This window comes from Rutidosis leptorrhynchoides, chromosome 4 (assembly GCF_046630445.1).
Source record: "Rutidosis leptorrhynchoides isolate AG116_Rl617_1_P2 chromosome 4, CSIRO_AGI_Rlap_v1, whole genome shotgun sequence".
Classification (NCBI taxonomy): Eukaryota; Viridiplantae; Streptophyta; class Magnoliopsida; order Asterales; family Asteraceae; genus Rutidosis; species Rutidosis leptorrhynchoides.
The window spans coordinates 410,081,007-410,087,101 of record NC_092336.1 but is presented as its reverse complement, the minus strand read 5'-3'; positions in this window follow the sequence as shown (position 1 = coordinate 410,087,101).

The following is a 6,095-nucleotide window of genomic DNA, read 5'->3' as shown; positions in this document are numbered from 1 at the left end:
TGATAGACCAGTCATCATCATCTCCATGAATGACGACCAAAGCTTTGTTAGGAATCTCAACTGTGTCTACTTCATTTACTTTATCAGTAATGTAAATCTCACGCTTTGTTGTTTGACTCTGAGAACTACCTCGATTATAGTTCTAATTCCTGAAAGGGTTGTGATTAACCTGCGTCTTCTATTTTGTACACTGTCTTGAGAAATGACCTAATTCTCCATAATTGTAATAAGTAACAGTATTCATATCAAATCTCAGTTTGGTATCCTTGGTCAGACTTGTCGGTTTTCCAGTTCGTTCTTCGAAATCTCTAGCTCTTCTCACAAGATTTGCCATACCCCACATTATATCCATCTTCTCTGCTTCATTCTTATCAAGCTGTTGATAATCTTCAGTTGTTAGATGAATGTTACCCACACGACCATCAAGATAATTATCATAAGAATTCACAAGACTTGTTAGTAAAGCTATGTCTTCACTAATCTTTTCTTTCCCAGCTTTTCTTATGTTCTCAATCTTAAGTGCAGATAGAACATCTGATGCAGACGGTGTAGATGACTATGTAGTATTTGAAGTAGGATGTTATTGAGTGTTGAGAGAACATGGTGAAACTTGTGGTGGATACGAAGGTTGTTTAGTATTTGAAGTACTGACATTCAAACCATACATACTCTGATTGTTGGTAGAAAAAGCAGTTTGAAACGGTTCATGAACTGATTCAGCAGTTGTGTATCCATTTGGATAATACATTTTGATATCCAGAACTTGTTTAGACTTCTTCATTATGTTTAACAACTCTAATTCTTCTTCCTGAAGTCTTGCGATAAACGAGTTCACTGTAGCAGTAGCAAGTTCTCCACTAGTCTTCATGGTTAATACAAAACCATTCCATTCCAACGGTAATGCTCCAGCTAGACATATCACTTTATCCTTCTCTGTAATGGTTACATCATGCTTGTGTAATACAGCTAGCAAATGACGATATCTTTCGACCAAATCTGTAATAGATTCTCTAACTTGCTAATGAAAACGATCAAACTCAGCCTTCAACTATAAACCTTTTCTAACTCTGTAAACAGTATTTCCTTCATTGAATGTACGAAGTGCTTCCCATATCTTGAATGAATTATCATGACATAGACATTGATGGAAAATCGGACCATCAAGAGCACTTGTTAAGTTACAGTACACTTCTTCTCCAAGTTATACTCATCACGTTCTTCAGAAGGCGTATTATGTAGAGTATACAACTCATTTGTAACTGGTGAACGTGGCCATTGAAATTCTGATTCAATGTACTTCCAAACCTTCGTGTTTTGACCATCAGACCAAATCTTAAATCTTGACTTCCACGTAGAGTAGTTATCCTTATTCATTAACCTTGGACATTTCGTACCACTCCCAGATTCACTTTTAGCAAGAAGTAATCGTTGAGTCATACTCCTGATACTCTGAACTAATGGTGCAGCCAACGCATAATCATTCGAATTAAACATCTTGACAAAATTACCAAACAAGGTAAACTGTGTGGTTCAGTAACTCAATGGTGCGAGTCACTAGGTTCCAGTCTTTAATCGTACGAGTCATAAAACTGAAATGTGCGTGTGACCTTAACTTCTCAACAAACAACAATACAAAGTTAAATGTGCATATTAGAGCAACTGTGTGATCAATCGTACGTGTCACAACTCAAGCGCACGAAGCACTGATCAACCGTGTGATCTTAACCCAAATTTAGTTCTTGCTAAACTGTGCGAATGATCTCACTCGTGAGATCAAGCGTGCGAGTGAGTGTTCTTGAGCTTACTCAACTGTGTAACATGCTGTTAACACCTAAATCACCCTAAAAAACTAGAAAATGATGTAAATCACCAATTTCTTCGTCCACAAGCTGGATTTGTACTAATCTAACGTAAACACACTCTCAAATCACTATTACAAACGTAAAAATGATAACTTTTTAATCCAAAAACTCTCTAAAACTATAAAACCCAAAATAACTAGCTCAAAATCAATCACAAATCACTAGATGATGTTGTTTTCTCAACCAATGCTCTGATACCCCTGATGAAACATGATTTGAATCATTGAATCCAGCTAATTTGACACACACAATGGCGGAATAAGTGAATCAAACCTTCTAGTGAATAGGTTTTGCCTTTTGAGATTGATTTAGTCAAACCACACAAGGATTGTGTGATTAGATCAAACACACTGATTAAACATGATTTGAATCTTTGAATCCAACTGATTTGACACATACAATGGCGGAATAAGTGAATTAAACCTTCTAGTGAATAGGTTTTCCCTTTTAGTTTGATTTAGTTAAATCACACAAGGATTGTGTGATTAGATCAACACCTTGAGCTATTATTCACCTTTTGCAAGGATTTGGGCTTGAAGCACAGAGAGAATCGGACAGGTTACCAGATATGAGTGATACAAAATGAGAGGCTTAACCTAAAATGAAGAACATAACACTTATATACCTCAGCTGTTAAGTCAACCGCGCGTGTCAGGTCTCACTCGTACGAGTGGACACACTCATGCTTACGGTTGATCACTCACTCATGTAAGTGTCATCACATTAGGTTTGTGACTCAGCTCAGCACACTCGTGCATATGAGCTTGTCATCCGTATGAGTGACACTCTTACATCTGACTGAGTCTAAGTTAGTTGAACTTCTATATCTTGTTTCTGCAGTACCTGTAAACGCATGTAAACATAGATATGATAACAACGAGCGATCATGGTTACCCGATAACTGAAGTACTAATCACAAACATGCGGCAGATGTCTAGGGACTCATACAAAATGCACTAACAAATTGATACCTTAAAACTGAACCTCATTTAATCCCAATCATTTAAGTTAAATACACAACATATTAATTGTAACAAAAGAATTTTTGCATTTACTACAAACTTTATTTTGTGGTCTTTAACTTTAATTTTGAATTAAAACATACTGCATTTAATGCCCAATGGGAGTGATGAGTGTCCAAGCTGATTAAACATCATGTCAACAGTCAGATGTCCCCTCGAAAACATGCCAGTTTGTCAAATCTGCCCACGCGCCTGCAGATGACAGTTGCCATTTTCTCTCTCCTGCACTTTTTGACTAATCCGAAAGGTTAAACAGGGTGATTCATTTTCCATAATAACCTTCGGTTATTAAACTTTCCAAACTCACCTTTTTCTCTCAAAATTCTCAAATCTTCAAACTTTCATCTTCAACCTTCATCAATGGTAGAACAGCAACAACCACAACCCATTGAGAACCAACCAGAGGAACAACAACAACAACATCAACAATAACAACAACCGGATCATCCACCAGCAGAAACAACCAACACCATCGGCACCAGAAGAGCATAATGAACTGGCACCATTGTTTGCTCTATACCCAAGCCTTATAAAGGCTGATACTGCACCAGAAAATGATCAAATTCGCCTATCTAGAGGCAATGCTGCTCATGCTCTCTCTATTCCCAAGTCTAAAGCCAACATAGGCTATGAGACATTGATCGATTATGTGAGATGATCGCCACCTGCAGATCCATCACCGGCATTCCTTCCCGATTCTATCCAGCCTGTTTAGGCAGATTCTGGTATACGAAAACGATGGCTAATACTCAACAGGGTACACCATGTGTTCGTGGAATGGTTACTGAAACCATAACCTGCTCCATCACCGTTGATGCTATTCGACGAGCTTTGCAACTGCTCGGTGGACCATTTGTTGATTCACCACCGAGTGATGATTTTAGGAGGGAAGTTTTGGAGGTGATTGGGTATGCTGGTGCATTGGCCCACAACCCGTTGAGGAAGCACATGCCACCTTTGTGGTATTAATTTTTTGTTCTGATGATACAATGAATAAGCCCAAAATCCGGAAGTTTTGACCAGTTCTCTGACTTTGAGTTCAAGACTGGTCATTGGTTGCTGTTCAATTGCAACATTAATTAGCTGCTGAGATATACTTGCGGTTAAGGGAATTGGTGCTTGCACCAAAACGAACACATCTGATCCCCTTTCTAAGGTTTTTAAGCTTGGTTTTTGAAAATGAGTTGGGTGATGCTTACAAGCAAATTGCTGATCTTTCCTTTGACCTACCACTAAAATAAGGGGGAATGACTAAGGAAAAACCAGCTGCTCCATATACTGGTTTGACGCCAGGAATGTTCAAGTATCTTGTTGCTCGAGGTGGAGCTACCCAAATGAATGCCTCTGGTAGTGCATCAGCTGAGGGGGAGGGAGCTCAGTTCAAGCCAGCTGCACGTAAGAAAAAGCCAGCTACAACAACTAGAACAACCACCGTCACAGATACTGGTAAAGCAGCAGTTGTATTAGAATCTTGTGCTCTAGGATAATAAAAAACAACCCTAGTCTTATATACTGACTACCCACTTCTAGTATTTGAATCTGTTGCTTATTTATTTCTTGGTAACATGCAAATCTAAATGTTCTAAAGCTAGCTCCAAGCATGCCACAGGGGAGAAGGAACCAGTCTCAAACGATGCTCCTAAAAAGGTTGCTGTTATGGAACCTGGTGCGTCTCTAGACCAAACTGCAGAAATAACTAACATAATTCAAAAACTTTTATCTGCTGAATTAAATGTTGTTAAGTTGACTGGTTTTAAAACTAGTGTTAAGAGGAGTAGAAACCCATACTCTTCTAACCAGCACTTCCATATTTTTCAAAACTGTACTTCAATAAATATCCTCTACTGACAGTACAACCAGTAGAGAACATACTTGACCCCTAAAGCAGACTTGAGATGGGTCCTCATCGTGTTGAACTAGCTCAGGCTACTGCTCAGCCCACTTATAACTTGGATCATGATAAGAGTCACACTATTATATCCAAACCAGCTAAAACTCTTACACCATCTGAGTCATCATGTGTTGCCAATGAGTAAGCAGAGTCACAGCTGCACTTATAGAACCATACTTTGTCTCAATCGAAGGGCTAACTAAAATGCATGTTTGTCTCCAGAGACCAAAATTGGATGCAATGGTTGAGTCAAATTTATTTGATTCTACTATTGTTAACAAAACTTGTTCCATTGTTTCAGATCTTAGCAGGACAGCTGATATTGTGTCTACTGGTGTTGTGACTGGTACTAGCGAGCATTCTATTGCTTCTGGTACTGGTCATGATATGGCTGTTGATAAACATGTTACTACTGGTGATATTGGGGATGAACTGGTTACTGGTTCCACTGATTCAATTATTAATAAGGAGATGGTTACTGCTGATGATTTTGTTTTTCCTCCTCCTATCCCAAGTGATACAGCCCTAACTACTAATTCTAAAGTAGTTGATGATATGGTTATTGAACCTCCTCCTAATATTGATGAGGTCATTGCTGACAGAGTTATATTTCCCAAGGAGGTTATGACTACTGATCTTACTCATCCTACTACTATTCCAGCTGTTGCTAGTATTGCCTCCAGATAATTTATCATTGTGGATGCTGCTGGTAATTGTACTATTTCTGATACAACATCGGATACTTTCTTTAAATGTGATGTGGACACTACTACTCCACCTACTGCACAGTTATCTACTGCTGCTACTGGTTCACATGAACCACAATTAGATGGTGGTACCTCTACTACTGCAGCTGCTGAATCATTTAAGGCTACATTTTATGCTCAAAAGCCTATGTATGTTTGCTAGGTAGCAGATCCAAAGGAGGTTGTACCTAAACTTGTATTTAAGGGAGTATATATTATTCCTAAAGTTGCTCACCTGGTGGATCAGCTGACTATTGATCCACAAAGTGCCCTTATTGAGGCCAGCAAACTACATGATGAGGAGCTGAATTAACTACTTGCACAGTTGGACCAGCCAGCAAGAGAGGAAGTTTATGAGAGGTTGGCCACACTTGAGAACATTAATTAGCAGCCATACTACCATGTCTTTGGTATGGCTTATGCTGCCTCCCCATGGCCTGGTACATGGCCGCCACTCAAGTTTGTTCGTGATCCAGATACTGGTAAGTTTGTCATGCAAAATATTCCTGATTCGCCAGTACCTTTTGATTCATCTGCTTCTTCCTCATCATCTTCTTCGTCTGATGGTGATGCT